At 40.9% G+C, this 22,237-nt stretch overlaps 1 protein-coding gene across 1 annotated transcript in view; it reads right to left on the bottom strand.

Moving 5' to 3' along the window:
- The window catches only part of ITGBL1 (integrin subunit beta like 1), a 254,672-nt gene that overhangs the window by 206,815 nt on the left and 25,620 nt on the right, over positions 1–22,237 (bottom strand). The window lies entirely within an intron of this gene.

Here is a 22,237-nt window from a genome sequence, read left to right as displayed (position 1 = left end):
CACTGCTTTCCAGGATACAGTACACCATTCTGTAGGTCTAGCCTGCATTCCCTGTTCCTACGTGTATAACTTTGCATTTGGCTATATTAATTTTTTTTTAAAAAAAAAACAAGGCCTAGCTTGCCAAGCTATCCAGACTGCTTTGCTTGACTGCCCTGTCCTCATCATTATTTTCCAGTCTGCCAATCTTTGTGTCATCTGCAAATTTTAGTCAGCAGAGATTTTATATTTAATTCCAGATCATTGATTAAAACATTGACGAGCAGTGGGCTTAGTACCAATCTTTCCAGAAATACCCACGTTCAATAATGATTCCCCATTGACAACTATTCTTTGAGATCTGCCACTTTTCCAATTCTTAATCCATTCAACATGTGTTTTATTGACATAGTATCGTGCAAATTTTAAAATCTGAATGTCATGCAGTACTAAGTTAAACATCTTACAATAGTCTAGAGACATAAGGTGGGTGAGGTAATATCTTTTACTGGACCATGTTCTGTTGGTGAAAGAGACAAACTTTCAAGCTACAGAGAGTTCTTTCACTGTCTCTCTCTAATATCCTGGAACTAACATGGCTACAGCAACATTACAATAGTCTAAGCAGATTACATATATGTAGTTACCTTTATCACTCAAACTTTATCAAAACATGAAATCAGGTTTGTTTGACAAGGCCTTTTTTCCATAACACCATGTTGACTGGCCTTAATTGTCTTCTCATCCTTTAATTCTTTATAGATTGAGTCCTGTAAGAGCTTTTCCATTATTTGGCCCAGGATTGATGTCCGGCTAACTGGCCTGTAGTTATCCAAGTCATCCCACATTTCCTTTTTGAATATTGCATGACATTAACACTTTTTTTCTAATCTTCTGGGATTATTCTATTATACTAAGATTTATTCAGATTTAACATCAGCAGGTCAGAGACCCCATTAGCTAACTCTTTCAGGACTTTTGGACACAGGTTACCTGAGCCTGTTGATTTAAAAATGGTTATCCCTAGTAGATGCTATTTATCATCCTTCTTAGTTACCAATGGAGTGGCAAGTACTTTCTCATCTTCATGTGATATGAGTACACCCCGCTTCTTTCCAAATACTAAATAAAAATATTTATTGAAAACTTCTCCCTTTTCTGCATTGTTATTAACAATTTTACCATCTCCATCTAATACTGGGCCTATAGTATTATTAGGATTTCTTTTGTTTCTTATATACTATAAAACCTCTTATTGTCCTCAGCCCTGCCACCTGTGGATTTTTTCTGTGAACTTATCAATGCTCTATGCTCCATAAGTTATCATTTATATTGATTGCTCTCTGTTGCTTCTTTTATCTATTTGTTATCTGTTGATCTAGAAATAATTGAAACGTAATTAACATAGAACCCCCACTGCAATCTTTAGAGTTACTTTTCAGAGCACAACTACACTTCAAGTGAGATTATAAAATGACTAATAAAATTTCCTTTCTTGTATCCTGTTGGATACCAGTTATCTGGTTATAATAAATATTAAATGTTTCTAATCTCTTATTATCAACTTGTAAAAGAATTAGACTTGTTACTTAGTAACAGGTTTCTAAAAAATGTACATCGTTTTCCATTTTTATATATAAAATGGTCTTTGTTTGAACAAGTTTGTGCACGAAGGCATAAGGTACCACTCCTTGCAGTAGCCCAGACCCTAGCACCACAGACAAGATTCACGATGAAGGAGTCTATTGTCTGATGAAGACACCCAGCTCTGTGAAAGCAAGGAGAAAGTGTCTCTAAAAGGAAACTAACGAGGCAGAAGTCAGCAGTGCTGGGAATTTCAATTTATATGTACTTCAGGAGAAGAGACTGAAAATGATGAGGACAAGAGAGTATACATCGTGTCAATGCCTATTATTCTAAGGGAGAAAGCCAAGAAAAATATATAATTAAAAGGAAAGCAAAGCAATATTTCCCTAAAAGAACAGGCGTACTTGTGGCACCTTAGAGACTAACAAAAAGGTGTCACAAGTCCTCCTTTTCTTTTTGCGAATACAGACTAACACGGCTGCTACTCTGAGAAATGTTTCCCTAGCAACTCTAAATGCTGTTTCAGCCCTGTAAAAATTCATTGCTGTTTACTCATGCTTTCCAGCCATGATGCATATTTTCCAGAAACACTATAAAAAGCTTGTATTAGCTCTACCATTCATTCAACATTTGCAAAAGAATGAATTTGTAAAGCAGATATGCAGGAATACATAAAGAGGTTCATTTTTATTTATACACTAATAAATGTTCTCTTATTTTGACTGAAGCAGGTTCTGGGAATACTAGGGAATTGTGCGTTTCCCTAGGGATGGTGCAGAAAATGTATTATTCAGTCTGTCTCACTCTACTGACTCAAAATGTCGTATTCAAACAGTATTCTTATCTAGTTAGGAAAATATTATACGGTAGGTACAAAAGATAGTTCTACGTCCCCCCACAGCTAAGCAAAAGCAATGATTTTGGTTAGGGTTTTGCTCTATTTTTTCCGCTAACCTTTTAGTATGTTATTTTTAGACCAAACTCCTGTACATATAAATCCCAAAGAGCAGCCTGTCAGTTCTAGCAGTAAATTACAGCATAATTTCAAAAATGCTAAAGTGAGGTTAGTACTATGTACCAAAATATTAGGAAGAGGAAAAAAAAGAGGAAATACAGCAAAAACCTATAAGCAGCTCCCAAAGGAATTGAAATGCTCAGAGTGGAAATGGGCTCTAAAGCCTTTGATGTTTACATCACTGGTTTAAATCTGTTGCAGATAGCGACCCAAATTATTGTTCAGTGGCCTAGATAACAGGAGTTGCTGGACTCAGTCCAGTTCCTGGTGTACAGATAGATATCCACAGCACAACTGTTTGTCAGGTGCCTTACAGAGACAAAGAACCTACATAAGCTCCTACTAGAGAACACTTATGAGGCTGCTGTACCAGACACAATCTTTGGACTCCATGTACTCTTGGCTCCTTGGGCCTGGGCAGAATTTAGGCGGCACTGTCTCTGGGCCTCTAGGCACACAATCCAGGTGCAGGCAGTGTCTGACACCCCTCTTGGCAGTGGGGACCCTATGGTCCAAGTGCCTAGGCCCTGAAAATAGTGCTGGCTTGCCATGTCTCCCAGAGTTCCACTGAGCTGTGGTTTACTTTTCCCCTCTTTGGGAGCTATGTGCCCGTGCAAGTAACACAGACTTTGAAAAGGAATTTCTGAACACATACGCTTTGCTCTTAGAGAAAGCACAAGAGATATACGGATCTATGGAAAAACAACAAACACCTGCATGCAATACCCTGCCTCAGTTTCCTCACCCTTCCTGATAGGCCTTTATGTTTCATATCTTTCAGGGAGCCCAGGATTCTTCTTCACCCCCCTTCCTTCTACCTACTCTTATTTTCTGATTTTGGTCTCTCTGCTCGAGCATAACCCACGCACAAGTTCTCCTGCTGATAAGCATGGGTTTGGACATGAGTCCCAGTATCGTACCACATTCCTCAGGAATGCTGCATTCACATGCACAACCCCTTTTATCTGACAGAATTGGGTGATGGGGGTTGGAGCTAATAAAATTCATTAGCAAATCAATATTTGTTCCAGGGAATTTCCATTGTCCTGCTAAGGCAAGTTTATTCAATTGTTGATGGTCCTTAGTATAAATCCCATTCAAGGGTAGACATCTAGCTATCAGTTCCCCTTCCTTAAACCAAGAGGTATGATGTAAGGATACAGTAAAAGATATAAGGGTATAATTATATAGAGAGTTCAAAAAGTCAGGCTGGAATTCATAAGTTCACATGGATTCCCAAACTGTCACAATGGATAAGGATATCAAATTACCCTGTCACCCCCTGAAGATGATGCCTTTGGGCCAGGAGTGGAGCAAATTGGTGGGACAGTATGAGGAGGCTTCTACTGATGCTGCCTATGCCAGTAGGGTCCTGTCTCTCCAGGAAGTCAGTCTCCCAGGCTGTCAGACTGAAACCTCTCACAGATTTACACTTTTTAAAACAAAAAACTCTCAATGCTGTTGAAAAGTACACTATACAGTGAGCCATGAGCCTCACTTCACATAAACTATACAATAAAGTATCAAGGAAGAATTAAATTGTGCTCTTGCAGATAGTTAGAATGTGAATCAGAGGATGATTTCAGCAGATCCAGTGTAGTAATTACAGGGTAGCTAGAACAAATAGACTATAATAGAAAAGTGAGACAGGCAATCACAGACAAACTGTTTACTCCCCCAGTACCGGATGAACAGAGTGAAAGGTCATTTATGAGGGATTTTCTGACTGCTTGCTAGTAGATTATTATTGATGTCTGTCTTTTCAGTTTACTCTGACATCCTGCAATGACATATTAAGTACCTATGATACTGAGCACTTCTATAGTTCTTTTCTATCAAACATCTCACAGAACTTTACAAAAGGTTAATAAGTATTATCTCCATTTTACAGGTGGGATGCTGAGGCACAGAAAGGATAAGACGAGTGATTTGTCCAAAGTCACACAGTGAGCCAGTGGCAGTGTTGACTAGAATCCAGATCTCCTAACTCCTGGTCCCATGTTCTAACCACTAGGAAACACCATGAATCTCCAGTGAAGCAGTTGGGATTGCACAGGGTGTAAGTCAGCACACAGTTTGACCAAAGCCTTACTTTCAGAAGTGCTGAAAACTCACCTCCAGCTGAAGTCAATGAGACCCAAGGTTTTTGAGCCTCTCTGAAGAACAGGCCTTCAATGCCTAATGATAACCCAACCTGATATAATGAAAAGATACAACATGGACTATGGACTATTGGCACAGTCCTACATTTGCTGATCACATCTTGTTAGGTGCTAAGTATCCTTTTTACCTCTTTCAGCACTTTGTACGATTGGGTTCAATAGTAGTAAAAAAATATATATCTATGAACCCAAACAAAAAAGCAAGATGGAAATCTCTTTTGAAGTCTGAGTGAGAGAAATTTTCTTGTTCATTCCTTCCTCTGTATCCCTTTTGTAAGCTTCGACTCACAAACTATGTCCTTCAGGCTATTCTATTTTCAACAAAATGTTATTGCAGGACTAAGCAAAACTCCATTTCCCTGCTGCTCTAGGGCCAACCAATCTTTCCATACTGCACACCTGTCTAGGGTTTTTCCATCAGATGTGCCACACAGTTCATTCCACATCTCATTGGGGAAACACAGGAAGAGTTGAATTGACTAGCTGGCACATACCCAGAAGAAAGAGGGAGATGGGCTGGAACCTGCAATGAAGTCTTAAGAGTCTGAGTGAGAGTCACAGAGGGAGGAAAGAAAGGCGGCTGGGGAAAAGCTATTGCTTTTGCATGGTGGAGACTAGATAAAAGAAGCCTAATATCTAGCCCTTCCCTAAAAGACAACTTGAAATAAGATTTTTCTTTACTGCTCTTGTGTCTACACCACATTTTATAAAAGAACTAAAATAGTGAAGTAATAACAATTATTATACTTCTTAATAACGTCAACTTGCAAAACAGCTGAAGAAATTTTTGATTTTATAACCTATCACCATACCAAGATTTCAATCTTGTCCAATACAATTTTTAAAGCTTTCTATCTTTTTTCCAGTGAGTCAGATGAACTAAATGCTGTTTTAGTGGCCTACTTCTGTATTTGAGTATCCTTTGAAACTATCGACCTCATCACATAGGCGGCATTTAGCTTACTGCCTGTGATACATTGAGGGGGTGGAATCTGCACTTGTCAGCTCTCTATTTGTTTTCACAAGTCATCCAATGTTGATTAAATTATTGTTGGGTATCTCAGTTGGGTATCTCAATTTTCACATTGAACTTGCTTGCCTAGGCACAATATTGTGAATGCTAATTTTTATTTTTATGGAGCATACCCATATAGAAAAATAGATTACTGTGTATATAGCAAAAGGTATATAGCAAACAGGCTCTGATTCAGCCTTTTTTAAAATGTATGTGTACACATTCTTTTGGTCTCTAGTGGATCTTCTGCTCAAGAGGAGAGGTGCCCTAGCAATATGGTACTCTGGCAAAACACAAAGTAAAAGAACTGATCTCTGCTGGATTTTGGCAGATTATGTATGTGAATGGGGATTTCAAAGATGAGCATGGGGATTCCCTTTTTTGACCATGTAAGGGAAGAGTGCAAGCCTTAATGTGCAGTGTACATGATATTATGCCACAGATGGACAGCTGCCATCAGCATATGAGGGGCTTGAAAGAGCTGCCCACCACAGCCTGTGCTAATATTCCTGATATTAATGTTCCGAATGCTGCCACTTCTGCTGCCTGAAATGGCTTTGTATCCTCTGTTGCTAGAACCAATGGACATTCCTAAGCCCTTTTCATATATGTTAATTTCACTACAATCAATGCATTTTCTCCACTTATATGCTTTTTAAATAGATTGTTTTGCAGGAAATCAAAGTAATGATGCAATACAAATGTTGATTCCAATGGCTATTACTAGCTTCATCTATGCCTATTTACTATATTTCTTCATCTCATCTCCCCTTCCCTTCATACTAAAATCTGCCCTAAAACACCTTTTTTCTATTTCATAGAATCATAGACATGTAGGACTGGAAGTGACCTTCACAGGTCATCTTGTCCAGTCGCCTGCACTGAGGCAGGACTAAGTATTATCTAGACCATCACTGACAAGTGTTTGTCTAACCTGCTCTTAAAAACCTCCAGTAATGGAGATTCCACAACCTCCCTAGGTAATTTGTTCCACTGCTTAACTACCCTTACACTTAGGAAGTTTTTACTAATGTCTAACCTAAATTTCCTTTGCTGCAATTTAAGCCCATTGCTTCTTGTCCTGTCCTCAGTGGATAAGGAGAACAATTTATCACCCTCCTCTTTATAACCTTTTACATACATGAAGATTGTTATCATGTCCCCTTCAGTCTTCTCTTCTCCAGACTACATAAACCCAATGTTTTCAATCATTCTTCACAGGTCATGTTTTCTAGACCTTTAGTCATTCTTGTTGCTCTTCTCTGGACTTCCTCTAATTTCTCCACATCTTTCCCAAAGTGTGGTGCCCAGAACCAGACACATTTCTCCAGTTGAGCCCTCATCTGGGCTGAGTAGAATGGAAGAATTACATCTTGCATCTTGCTTACGACAGAACTGCTATTACATCCCAGAATGATATTTGCTTTTTTTTTTCTGCAACAGTATTTCATTACTGACATCTACTTTGTTCCAAAACCAATGTTACTGTCAAGTAATTATTCTTCATAGATTCATCTAAAGTTATATCACTGTTTATGGAACCCTGAGAACTATATGTCACTACTCAAATGCTTACAAATGTTCTTAGAAATTCACAACAGATTTATGGATAGAACACCAAAATTTATTCAGTACACTGCAAAGCTCTGAATCACATTTCATAAACCAATATTTATTAACTTAAACAAGTATATTATTTACCATTAATGACAAAACAGCAAAAGCTATTAGATTTCCCAGCACAGTAATTACATGAGGGTATATATTTAAGAGAGAAAAAAGGAATTGAGGGTTTGGACTGATATCAACGTATTAGTTGTAATACACTGTCTTACACTGTAATACACAGAGCGCCCTCTGCAGCATGCTTTACTGTAAGGTGTTTGGAAACTAATAGAAAATACCTGCTGAAAATCTGAGATCATTCTATGGAGTTAAATATCTGTACAAGACATTGTAATGTGTCAACAACAAATAAAGAATATTTTTAAACCCCCATTTCGCTAGAGGCAGGGTGGATAAGAAAACATGGTGAAAATGTTTCTGTTTACTACAATAGTCTCCAGCAAAGAAAAAAAGTAATCTCATGCTGTATGCACTTGTATAAACCACATTTAAACAAATCATCAACAGGACTTACTCTGTTAGTACTTGTTTCACCAAAGAAATTTCTCGTAGATCTTAGCAAAATGCAGACACTATTGGGGTGGGAGTTAGCAATCAGCACACTGTACAAGATGTAAAGGAGGGGAAATTGTATTCAAAGGACACCAGGACAAACCCCTATCCTACCTAAAAAGATTGTGGGATTTTTAAAGTCCGCACAGAGCCAAAGAAACTATTGTTTTTAAAAGTTATAATCATACAAACCCCTCAGAAACACAGAGAACCCAATTTGCCTATCTCAGAAGGACTGAGTCATCCCTGTAATAACTTGATTCCTATGAGGTTAGCTGCTTCAAACATTCTGCTCAGGCCACTAAGCCACCCCTTTGCCTTTGAAGGTCCTCTAAGTAACCAGGTATCTGGAAACTAAGGGGAACCTGATTCCCTCAGAAGTAAAAGCTGGGAGACAGATCAGATCCTCCCCGGCTGTGAAAATGATTAAGTGCTCCCTAGGCTAGAATACTTTTGTTCATTTTGTGTGTCCTAGTTTCTGCTTCTCTTTTTTGCAGAATATAAGCTTTTCATTAAAAGTTACATTTCTAGTTCATTCTATGTCATCACAAAGTGAATCAAAGTGCTATTCCGCTGTAACACTACTGGAAGAAGGTGTTGACAGACAAGCAGCAAAGCTGTTGAACTACTGTGCATGCCCCTGCTCATTACAATAAAATGTTAAAGCCTATCTAGAAATGCTAATACTGGGTTGTCTATTAGATCATCTGTTTTCCAGAGCAGAACTTTCCCACCTCATTGCATTGCTAGAAAGACATTAGTATTTCCCCACAAAGCCTTGGCATTTGTCTTTTAAATTTCCCAATCCCCTTTCCATAGAGCAACTGCTTGCCTTGTGTGTAGTCTAGAGCAGCAGTTCCCAAACTTTATTGTTTCATGTTCCACCTTCTTCATAAATTGTCATGAAGTTTATCAATGGAACATCAAGTTCAAACACCATCAGTGGTATGTATTCCACAGTATGGGAACCCCCGATCTTGAGAACTGGAAAGGGTCTTACCTCCTTGGCTTAAATACTGCACAAATCATCAGGCAAGAAGTGTCATGAAATGGATTATCTTTTATTTTATTTTTTTCATATGCAGCTATAATAACATTTCTACATTTTCCTTTGATCAAGAACATTTTGTGCAGCACTATACATTCTCATACATTTCACCTGTAATTTCATATATTAACTCCTCAGGTTTGTTTCCTGCCCCTCTGGCCCCCATCTTCATCTCACTCCCACAACCACATTAAGCTCCCTGTACACATTTATATTCTGTTTCTAATGAAGCAATAAGTCACAACAGGGTATGAAATTCTTGGCTATCAGTGCATGCTTTGGGTGTGTTCTGAGGCATGAGGCCATGAATGCTCTGATGTGTCACACAGAGGACTTAAAAATTCAAACAGTTGAGAACATTAACAAAAGATTAGGGGTTTTTTTCCTTTAAACAGAGTATTTTTTATATATTGCAATGCCAGAAAAAATAGTGCCTACAGAAAGAAACCTAGAACTTTTAGAAGGAGGGTTCCCACTTTTGATTATAAAGGCTTTGAGTAGGTAACAGGTGAATTGTTGGCTCTTAAGTAGCTTGTCTTCTGTGCACCAAAGCAATCCTATACCGGGTGACTCTAGGATACAGGGATGGTGAAGCTATTCCTCCATAGAATATACATAAAAGGTATGCTATAAAGTTGTAATGATAGTCTCGAATATAAATAAGTAGTACATTTTTTCAAAGTGTACGCTTCAGAAACGTGCATTTACAGGCAATGCTTTGCAAAACTGCGTATGCAAAGAAATAGAATTATTTTCAGAAGAGCCACTGAAGCACATAGCGCAGCTGAGAATAATTCCACCCCAGTGGGCATAATCTTGTGCAGCTAGATGAGCACACATCTCCCCCAACTGCTTGTACAAAACTCCAATTTGTGCTCGTTAGTGCACTCCAGAAATATGTTCTTTATCAAAAAGGGAGTCTACTGTCGCACTAATTGAAACTTTTATTTTAATGATGCCATGGCAGAATTGTTGTTTAATAAAATAAGAAACATTTTTTCCTCTCAACTGTTTTTATGGCTTACAGATCTTAAGTTACAGTTTATAACACTTACACTTTCAGTCCTCTGTCTATATGTTTTACAAGCTAAGTAACACCACTTTCTCTCTGTATCTTTTCCCCCTTTATCAAATATATGATGAAACACAAGATTATCAGGGTTTGGCAATTCATTTTATATTCATTTGGACTGAGAAAGGCAGAACAAATTCGTGTCTTACTCCAGAAATAAGTTATTTGTTATTTGAATAAATCGGTGCTAGTGAAGCTAACATGGATAAAGGTTTTCTATCATTCTTGAGTTCGTCAGTCATGATTTCCATTGTCTTATATTAGTTTTTACTTTTGATTTGTATTTTGCTGTTTCATGCATTTAGCCACAGATGTCGGTTAGGTTAATGATTGACTGAGTGTGCAAAGCAAATTTTAAAATATAATAGTGAAAATGTTGCCTAAATATGTTCACAATCAACTATACTCCCCAATAGTTGGAGTTGTAGGAAACGAAGTGCAAAGCATTGCACACAGAGCAATTTAAAATGTTTCTTAATTCTTTACACATGTAAATCCATCACCTAGATCTATGAGCATGAGCTGTGTGCTTCTAACTATAAGGAAAATGTACTTATATATTTAAATAGATAACTAAGTCCCGAGAGCCTCTCACTTATTTTTCATCTTTTGCTTAAAAGACTGGGTTGAGGCCCTTTGGAAAATATGGTCCACACGGTAAAAATGAATTCTTGAGTGGCTAACTATGCTTCTCAGGTTTCATAAATAAGTGCAAGAGTTGAATGTACATTATTTTAATAGTGTAAAACCAGTGACTTTCAAGCAGTGCCTGTGGGCAATCCTAGTAGCACTCTAATCCATGGAATTACAATGGATCTTCTTTACTAAATCAGAATACCGGTCCAGAGAGCTGGTTGCACAGTTGTCAGGATTTCCCACTCCTGTCCATCTCTGGATACCAGTCTACAGTAAAAGAGCTACACAGAAAAATCAAAGAGCATAAAAGTAACTCTATGAAATTTCACTGATTAGCCACATAATTTTGGGGGGAGAAAACAGGAATTTATGCCCCATTTCAAGTGCTTTTTAGGTTGCAACCCTAACCATGGAATCACTACCAAGACCTCCATAATTAATATCATTGACACACAACAGATATATTGTGTTTGCATCTTGTAACAAGGCAGTCTGTCCCCTTTAAGGGTAGTGGGACGTGGGGCCATCCAACCCTATTCTAAGGCCTCTTGTAATAATTGTGGCCTAGCAGGCCTGCTTTAATTGTGAGCCTAACTGGTGGAAATGGGTAAAGATTCATGAACTATCACAATGCTCTGTTAAATAAAATTGTTTAAGAAATATGTAAGGAGGACACAGAAAGACTGAACTAATTTAAACAGAGAGGATCTACTGATACCACCCAAGGCCTGGGTTAAGATTATGACTGGTAAACAAGAGGAGTACAAGACCAGTAATCAATGGACCAAAATTGGTGCTTCAGAAATTAGACTTAATTGGTGAACACGATAATGAGAGGCTGGGCTATTCTGCCCATTGCCCCGCTTTGGGGGGCCTGCAAAAAGGAACTTGGAGAAGAAAATGAACTGTTACCACCACTATTGTTGCCATGGAAGAAGAATTTTTATTGTGACATCCAAACACTGACACACCAGTGGGGATGTTTGACCATCTTTGCTGCACCAGTGAGGACCCCCAGCCTTATACACGTGAGATCTAGTTCTCTTTTTCCCTCCCTCATGTGTCCCTTTCCATCCTCCACTATCTTTCTCCTGTCCTCTCTCTCTTTCTTGTCTTTTCACCTGATCTTGAAATTAACTGCGTGGCACGGCACCAGCACAGTGAGACGAGATGGCTCATCCAGCTCTGCTTGGCCTGAGAAGGACCAGTGAAGGAGAGGGTCCTGATCAGACCAACCAGATAATGGCCCTGACTGGAGTGGAAAGCTGGGTGTCAGGGAAACAGCAGTTGTGGCCGACCTGCCAGCCCAAAGTGTCTGTCCATGACTGACCAGCCACCCTATATCCTGAGTATCAGGGGGTAGCCATGTTAGTCTGTATCCACAAAAACAACAAGGAGTCCGGTGGCACCTTAAAGACTAATAGATTTACTTGGGGATAAGCTTTTGTGGGTAAAAAACCCACTTCTTCATGCGTGCATCTGAAGAAGTGAGTTTTTTACCCACGAAAGCTTATGCCTATATCCTAAGAACATCAACAAAAGGTGTATTACCCTCATATTTTACTATCCTATCTCTTCTCTCCCTTCTGTGCCTGTGTGTTTTGTCAAAAAGCAGGAAAGTGATTATCAATCCAGACTCAAAACTGAACTATAGAACTAACTCCTTTCTTCCCCACTAACAAGGGCTGCTTGACAGAATAAGACACTCTAACCAATATTCGCTCTCTTTAAAAAGAGACTTTGATAGGACTTGGTTAAGTTTGTTGTATATAATCACTCAATTTCACTTTCTACGCTTTTTGCCTTGTTTTGATTCTTCTCCTTTTGTGTGTTTCAATCAATAAATTTCTAACCTTTGGCATAAATTTCCTAATGTGTTTGCCAGGGTACTAAGCAGGCTGAGCAGTACCAAGTGTCTGTACTCGGAATCCTGAACGTCATTTAAAACTGTTAATATTGCACAGTGACAGTCACGTTAACACATTTGACTTTAGGGGCCCATTTATTCCACCAAAATTAACACAAACAGGCATCTTTAAGAACAAATAGTTCCAGGAAGATTCACTGGACCAAGCTGGGAATGGGTCCAGGTACACAAGTCACGCTTGCTGAGGGCTGTAAGTGGGCTTTTAATTCCAACAGTTGGAGCCTAGAGTTCAGAGAGACCTCCAGGAAACTCTTCTGTAGTAAAAAGAAAAGGAGTACTTGTGGCACCTTAGAGACTAACCAATTTATTTGAGCATAAGCTTTCGTGAGCTACAGCTCACTTCATCGGATGAATGCATCCGATGAATTGAGCTGTAGCTTACGAAAGCTTATGCTCAAATAAATTGGTTAGTCTCTAAGGTGCCACAAGTACTCCTTTTCTTTTTGTGAATACAGACTAACACGGCTGTTACTCTGAAACCTGTCTTCTGTAGTAGAATCAGGATGAAGGTGGGCTGAGGAAGCCTGCCAGGATTCCAGAATAGTCCCAAGAAGGAGGGATGTAGAGACCCTACCCAAAGGGCAGGAGGAGTTTGAGCCCCAAGACCATAGCTAGGAAAAGGCCAGAGTGGCCAGAGGTCCAGAGTGGGACTGACAGTTCCCCTACTTAGAGTGGACAGTGAGTCAAGAGAGAGCTGGAGACGGAAGCTCTTAAACAAGGGGAAATGGAAAGCCCTGAGGGAAGAAGGAAGGGTTTGAGTCTGGAAGGGCCAAATGAACTGAGTGTTTATTTTGTAAGGGCTTAATAAATCAGATGCCAGGAGGAAGCATGTCACTTTAAAATTCTTGGCAATGTAGAAGTTGATAGAGAACCAAGAGGGGAACTGAGGTGGAGTGACCGCAGTATCACACCATGGGGAGGCATGATCTGGGACTGCACCCTGCAATACCTCCATTAAAAAAATCCTGTAATATGACAAAGTATCAAAGAATTAACTGTAGACTGATTGCACTCTACTCTGGGCATTTACTGAAGATGAAATGTCTTATGGCACTTGTATGAGTGTAGCAGATATATGGCTGTTACAAAATTCTTTAATGGATATGTAAGATGGATGGTTCTGATTTATGAGAAGTTCTCCAGATAACTCAAGTGGAAGGGGAAAAATGCTGTGAACAATCTCTTGCGCATCCAATTCTGATCTCTCAATATCATCCCGACTTCCCATAGAACAGGTCACTTAATAAAACTTTGGATTTACCTGTCAGCACATTCAATTCCCTTATTGGCTTAACACTGCACCTATGACTTGCTTTGAAAGAACTGTATTTTTGAATTGTTGGAATGCTTTCACACAAATCTCTAATTTTTTTTCACTTCAACTCTGTTTGAAAAAAAATTATTTTGGTAAGTGTCCTGTCAAACTACTGCTGAGTAATTCTTAACGGTTTAAAGTAGAATGAAAAAAGAGTAGTCAATCAAGTAGAATTTAGTCAAGAGTAAAAGCATTTCTAAACTGTGAAACTTTGATTATCATTTAATCAAGCAACCGATGTGGTCTGCATGTTGGTGTCTTAATTTTGACAGGTGTAAAGGTGTAGATTTAATTCAAATAATGGAAGGAAAGATTGTGGGCCCAATGCTTTGCTGGCATAACTCCACTGGCTTCATTGGAGTTAAAACGGCACAGAATTTAATCCTATGTTTAGGAAAGAAACACAGCCAAACATTTCCATTTTACTAAGAGTTCCTTCAACACATTACAGTAATAGAGTGTTTAAAGTTGTCAAGCTTCCAATGAACATTTGTGCCCACTTAAAACAAGGGATGTTAGCTCAATGCACAACAATGTAGGAGACCTTGGATCTTGGTCCTATAAGGTCTAGATATGGCAAGAAGAGTTGATTACCGTATCCTAGCAGCCTCTCTGAGAGTGCATGAGCATCATGTATAGCATTTGAAAGGAGACAAGCCAAAAACTGAGGTCTATAACATCTTGGACTTATTAATACTATCCTATTCTATAAGGTTCTTGTATCACATTCCAAAAGCAGCCCATGTTCTCTTCCATTGTGCAGCAAAGAAAGGAGCAAAACGGCAGTGATCATTTTTGAAAATCAGGCTCCAGTACACCACACTGAGAAGAAATACAACTATCCAGTATGATCCCCATCACTATGTAGCTGCACCAACTACCCTATTAACATAGATCAGGGGTGGGGAACCTATGGCTTGCGGGCCGAATCCGGCCTGCTGCTTCATTTCATCTGGCCCGCGGCAAGTCTCCGCGGGCGGGTCAGAAGCCCTGAGCCTCAGCGTCCCACAGTGGGGCTGAAGCCGTGAGCGCCAGATAGCCCCGCTGTGGGGGGAAGCTGGCCTTAGCTCCAGCTCCCGGAAGTGACCGGCATGTCCTTGTGGCCCCTAGGAGCAGGGGCGATCAGGGAAGCTCTGCGCACTGCCCCTGCCTCCAGCGCTGACTCCGCAGCTCCTATTAGATGGGAACCATGGCCAATTATAACTGCGATCCAGTGCCTGTGGGTGCAGGCAGCATGCACCACGCAGAGCCCCCTGGCTCTTCCGCCTAGGGGCCGGACATGGCGGCCACTTCAGGGAGCAGCACAGAGCCAGGGTAGGCAGGGAGCCTGCCTTAGCCCCGTTGCACTGCCGACCGGGAGCCGCCTGAGGTAAGCACTGCCCCGCCGAAGCCCACACCCCATCCCTTTGCCCCACCCATGACCCCCCTCCTGCACCCAAACTCCCAAACTCCTGCACTCCGAAACTTCTCCTGCACCCCAACCCCCTGCCCCAGCCCAGAGCTCCCTCCTGCACCCCAAACCCTTCATCCCCAGCCCCACCCCGGAGCCCGGAGGGTTATAGTGATCCTGGGTGGCACCAAGAGTCTGGGGTGCGGAAGGGGGTGGTTGCTCAGCCTTTTAATGTCAGTTAAGAATACTTTAAGGAACTACACAAATCCTGAAGCATTTTCCATATTTGAATGACTAATACAACAACATCTCAGATTAATGTTATTACTTATTGAATGCTGTGATGAGGTGTACCAGGCTCTTTGAGGCCTCTCCTGGAGGCCTCGCAGTCAATCACACCCTGCCCAGAAAAGGAGCAGTGAAGGTGGGTCCTCCAGGCCTGCCTAGAGAGGCTGCAAGGAAGTAACCAATCAGAGCGCAGCAGTACCCGTTAAACGGAGCTGAGCAGATCCATTGCTGGTGGGGGCCAGAGGAGCAAGGATGGTGCTTCTTGCTGGAGCTCAAGGGAGAACCAGAGGTTGGGTTCTGGTGACACTGGCATTCCGTGAGGAAGAACTTCAGCCCTGAGGTAAGGGTGGAGCGGAAGAGGCTATGTGAGAAGTGGCCCAGGGAATAGCAGTAATAATTATTAAAGGAAGCGGCATGTGGCTGCTATTTGTAGGGTCCCTGGGTTGGGACCTGGAGTAGTAGGTGGGCCCGGGTCCCCCCTACCCCGAAACTGGCTGAGGGGCCAAAGCCCTGAGAAGAGGACAAGTGTTATTAAGAAGCCTAAGAAAAGGGCTAGAATTTAAAGGGCTCAAGGATGGGGCTGAAGACCGTAGGGAAGGCCAAGCATTTGTTGAACTTTGTTGCCCACCCTGGAAGGGGACTGAATGTGAGAAGTGACCTGATTGGAGAGCTTGTGTCAGTGAGAACCACTGAGGACACAGAGTCTCCCAGGAGGAAGCCCTGGGGACACTGCTATATAACAGGGCAGGGGTGGACTTGAAGCTAGCCTAGAAGAGGCTGAGAATCGAGCCCAGAGACAGGGCCACAGACACCAACAAGGACAGAGTGATAGTCATCCATTTTAGATTTTGTATGACTTAGCCAGATGGCTGAGCCACTGAAGAGCTACCTGACAAGGGCAACAGCTGACAGGGGGCATCACAAGCAGAAAGAGAGAGAGAGTGCAGGTTCGTACCTGACTGACAGGAGGTGTTCATGAGAGGTGAGTATCCCCTATCACAAATACCAACAATGATCTCAATACTATTACAGTACATAAAAATAAAGACAGCCTTTGCCCAGTAAGTATATGTTTAAGCTTAGTTACAATTACTGTCAGACATCTAAAGGGTCAAATACTCTACCTTAATATTTATTAGTCTCTGATGTGTGCCGTATTTAGCAGAAAAGAACATGAATAATTTTGTGCAACACTGAAGTGTTTTCTGAACTGATTCTGGTATCTTTCACATTTCCCTCCTCCTGAATTTCACCTGTCAAATGTACCCAATGTGGCACAGAACTAAAGAAGGGCATGCATAGGCTCCATGGGGTCGTGCATACGCCTTTCTTGTTAGCATCTGTACTCCATGGTAGTTTCTGTTCGTGCTCCCTCATTTACATAGTAGTTTCAGCATGCCACTACCATGTTCTACCATTTTCCTCCTGAGAGTTTGACCTTATGAATATGATTCCTTATGGACTGTTATGTCTTCCTATTATTAGGGATCTTTGGAGTACAATGCAAGTCACATCTATTTTAGTGTTTAATTTCTTTTGGTTGAGGGGTAATGTTTTACATCTAATGCATGTTTCAATCTTTGCATTTGCTACACCTACTGCCAGAGTAAAGAAATGCTAATAAAATTAGTACCCCCTCCCCCCCCCCCCACACACAACATCCAGTGTATTATGAGAGATCAATCAGCAATTTTCTCTGAAAATTATGTTAGGTTTTTATAAAGAAGAGACTCCATGGTGTGTTGACTAAGTAAGACGCTGTCATGAGGCTACCCAGTTTTGCCTTGCCACCTCCTGTGCTACAATCTGGTTTGTGCTAGGGAATTTCTTCACTGGGGCTGTCAAACAAGCATCTTTCACGAACAGTCAAAAGGTTTTATACAGCGAGTACGAACATAAGAACTGCACTTGGCACTGAATGGGAAAGAGACAGAGACAAATTCACTGCTAACAAATTGAATGGTTTATGCCAGCAGTGAAACTACTCCTAAGCCTCAGTGCCTCATATATGGTAGAACAGCAGGGAAACAGATTTCTCCCTGTTGAAGAGATGCAAAAATACACTATTTCCCATGAATAATACAATCCATAGTACAATAGCCCCAGGAGTTACATATTTTTATTTTAAATTTCAATTCTGACTGGTCTTCACCCTTTCAGCTTTCAATATCTTACAGATTTACTATTGACAATGCATAGCTGCACTGTACAACTTGACAAGAGTTAGAGGGAAGAAAGCTGCCGGTTTTGGCGGCTGGGTAGAGATGCTTGAGCCTTTGAGCACCTGAGATGGTTTAGGATAAGTATATTAGTTGACTGTTTCTGCTTATATCTTCAAAACAGTAAAAGAGCCAAGGATGTTGGCATTTAAATTGTCATCTTTAAGTTTCAGAGTCAACAATCCAGTGAGATGTTCATGCCATGAGGGGTATTTAGAAGCAGGAAGACAACACTGCAACCATTAACATTTTAAAAGCTTTCTTTTCAATCACGAAAGCCCTTAATTAACATTAACAAGGATGTCATAAACAAAAGCTTAGATTCTGGAACACAATTGTGCAACACAAGTTGAACACTGCAGCAAATTCCACAGACTGCCAGAATACATGGGCCTACATCCTCCCTCTCAGCAGACATCTGACTGTGACAAATCTGAACATTACTCGTAGGGAAATTCTGCGCCAAAAATTAAAAATTATGTGCAAAATATTTTAAAATTCTGCATACTTTATTTGTCAAAATAATGCAATATAATTACTCTGGTTTCAATTTTTTGGGCAATTTATTTAAACTACAGTACGATGGAGAACAGGAGTGGGGAGCATTGGAGGAAATCCCCAAACCCTCTTGTCTAATAGTAATGTAGCTAGGTTTAACCCTTTATTTCTAGTTATTAGTCAACAGATACATGCAGCCATATGCTCAGTGTTACATCACAGGCAACTGAAGAGCAAGTGAGGGCTGGGGAATCAAACTCACAATTTATATTGGCTACTGACCATCTCCAGAAAGGTCAGTAGCAAACAGTTCATGGAGCACATTTTAACAGGAAATTTTTTCAGTCCAAAAATTTAGACCAGTTCTAATCACTAAAGCACCATAAGCATTTATAAGGCCATACTGTCCTTTATGTCACTCTGGCAACGTAAAGGAGCCTTAAACTTTTACACCTGTTTTATACTCCTGGAGAATTCACAAAGACAATGGGAACAATTCACTAAGCCCTGCTACATTCTGCTCTGAGGGGAACAGAGCTTGCCACACGCTTACCACCTCAGAAACACCCCAAAGCCCTTCCCCTCCATGCAAAGTGTACTGCAATAGTGAGCGAGAGGGACAGTCTCTCTCCCTCTCTCTCTCTCACTCACACACACACACACACACACACACACACACACACACAAATACACACACACATGACTGCCCACTCTCTCCCGGTGGTGATTTACTTCTCTACCAGCTGCTCCGGATGCCCAAACAAACCTGCCTGTGCAGCCAGGGATCAGCGCATGACTGCTCTTGTGCTTTTTCCTTTGCTTCTCCGTCAGAAGACATTGTTCTGCAGGGAAGCAAAGAAACCTGCAAGGGACATGAATTCTGTGCACGCGCAGTGATGCAGAATTCCTTCAGGAGTAGAACATGCTCACTGAAAAGTTCATTGATGACATCAATGGGGCAATCCCTCAGAGACAGACTGTTGCCCTCACTTTTTCCTGACCCTCACTAAAGTCCATTTTAGCCTGATATGCTACATGTGTTTTAATTTTTAATGCATTTCTGAGAGAAGGACAGAATTAGGGTTTCAGAGAATAAGTCCTACCCCAACTATGACATATGAGAGGGAGTTCCCCTGAGTTCCCTACCAAAAGTAGCAGCAAGAGGCAGCCGCCCAGCAGCTAAAGATTAAAGCTTGAGGTTCCTTTACAGCAGATAGGGAGTTTGAGAGTGATGGGGGGTGGGAATGGGGAGACAGGATCATTCCCCCACAACCCCTGCATAACAATGGAGGCAAGTAGTCTACCTCCCCTGTACCAGATACCGAGAAGCATTTGCCCTCCCTTCCCCAGGACAGGCACACATAGCATCCTCCCCCATGCCCAAGAAATAAACAGGGAAGGGGGTAGACTCTCACCCCAATGCACAAAAGGGATGTGATTCTTTGATGGAGAACATTAGGGACAAGACAGACACACACACCCCAAAAAAGAAAGAAAAACAGGTTAAAGTTAGTGTCAGGGATTTAGCAATGCTGTGAGGTGGATTCAGGGAAGCCCCATGGACACTTCTGACTAGTAGAACTGACAAATTCAGCACAAAACAGCCCCAAGGCTCTCCTGCCTGCCATCCTGCCCTTGACAATACCTCTAGTGGAAAGGCTCTCTGGCATGTGCAGAAGTGGTTTTGTTCCCCCCGAACCCTACAGGGTGGTTGGGCAGGGCAGGAAATAGTCATGGCTCGGACATTCCTATGCCCTTGGCTATTCCCCTGCAATCACAATGCCCACAAAGTCTATCATACCCAAGGCACAATAATTGTTAGGGAATCTCTGAGGGTTTCCCTAACGACGCATTCTGGGGGCTAAATCAGCCCGAGATAAGAGATGCATTTCTTTCCCCTCTGTCTCAGTAGTGGTTTCAGCACCAGCGCAGGCATGAAATCAAGACTATACATTCAATGACGATATCAAAGGGCAAAACTTCAGGGACAAACTGGCGGGTCACTGGTAAAATAAAATTCTAATAACATTTTTTAAACATCAGACTGCTGGTAGCCAGCATCTTTTAGGAAGGCTAGTGAGAGACTACCAGTGAGCTTCTAGAGAACTTGGATATGGCAATATTCCATTTAGTTTCACAATGAAATAGAATGTGAATTCTGAGATGATTTATATGCACTGCATTGTGCAAATTGCAATTCCCACACATAAAAACACCTACTTTACCTACTTCACTTTAAGCGGGAGTTATGTGTTATAGCCAAGTGTATTTTATTTTCATTGTAACGGAAAGCCTGGTTTTGTCACACATTATGACTTTTCTTTTTCTAGTTGTTAAGAAGTTGTATGACAGTCTATCCAGTTTGATATTGGATTAATTTCTTTTTTAAATCCCTTTTAAGGAAACTGGACTCTGTAGCAACTTGGCAGCCTATGGAAACAGGCAAAGCTTCACTGAGATGTATATACGTCTGTCTAATAATTGTAGTTGCTTATTTATATCATATACCCTGAAGACATGTACAACAGAAAAAAGGGATGCTTTTGTGATTAATATACTTCATTGCAGGCAGAATTTGAATCCACGATTCCAACAACATAGAAGACAACATGTCATTTGTAATTAATAGCAATGTAGTCTGTGATTGATGGTTGTGTTTGAAAGGTCATGCTCTTGAGTTATAGATTGTATTTGCAGCATCAACCTCTCTCAGAAAATGTGATAGTTTTGTGTTGTTATGAGCAATGGAAAAACAACTGACTAGGATGATGTGAGAATTTCTCCAAATGCTGACTTCAGGATGAATCTGCCTATTTGGAGAATTGTTAACTTTAAATGGAATTGCTCCTACATCCTCAATTCCTACCTAGAGAAACTGCCCTCTCTGGAGGTGACAATCAATTTTGGTTCAATGATAGCTCTCACCTGGACCTCTCCCTGAGCACAAACTAGAAACAGTGCTTCATTATGCTTGCTGTGTTTGTGATGTGGCTTATCTGTGACTTGAAACTGAAATGAGGATGAAATGCAATTCTCTCAAGAGGAAGTGCCAGAGGTCCCAGTTTTTAAATGCACAATGTAGTATCCTAATCTCACGTCTCAAGTCAGTTTTATGTTTTTATTCATTCTCCTTATGCACCAGCATTACAACTGACTTTATTTGACTAATAAAACATTGTCATAAGGGATTTCCTTCTATAATGTGTTTGCACAAGAGCTTCAAGCTTATGACTGAAGAAAAGGCTCCAATTGTACTCTTGCATGATGGCCAGTCTTTTCTTCACTTTAAAAATTACCTGAACACAGACATCTTCTATATGGATTCTTAGGGTGAAAGCCTCAGGAGCCATGAAAGCCAGGGTAGGTGGGCTTTGTACAGGTGATGTGCACAGGGGTTGAAAGGCACAGGCTGTTATTTCAAGTGTTGGGTTGCTGTAATGGATGAACACTGTTACACACCCCCAACCCAGAGTGCTTGGCCAGAAAATCCCAGTAGTTCATGGACTGACTAGCCATGCCTCTTCCCCGCCCCCTCCCTAAGCACACTCACAACCACAGTTATGCCCTTGCCTTTCAAGCCTTGCATACTCCTGCAGGAGGGGGCAGGCTTTCCCCATTAATCCTGAGCTAAATTATGTGGCATAACCATTTGCAGGAGTGTTTTCTGGATCACTGTTTACAAGATATTATAATAGCACCAGCTAGACTTCTTCTTTTTATGAGGTTTAAAAACAGTCCTAAAAACTCCATTCCTGGCTGAAATTTGGTACATAAGCTACCAGCCTGAAGGAACATTTAAAAAATTGTATTAGAATGGACTTCGGCCATTTTTAAGTTAACAAATATAACAAAAAAAGAATGGGTAAAATTTACAGCTTATACTGTTAACATGTACTTATTGCTATTGT

Source organism: Chelonia mydas, chromosome 1 (assembly GCF_015237465.2).
Source record: "Chelonia mydas isolate rCheMyd1 chromosome 1, rCheMyd1.pri.v2, whole genome shotgun sequence".
Taxonomy (NCBI): Eukaryota; Metazoa; Chordata; order Testudines; family Cheloniidae; genus Chelonia; species Chelonia mydas.
This window is presented reverse-complemented; position numbering and strand designations above follow the sequence as displayed.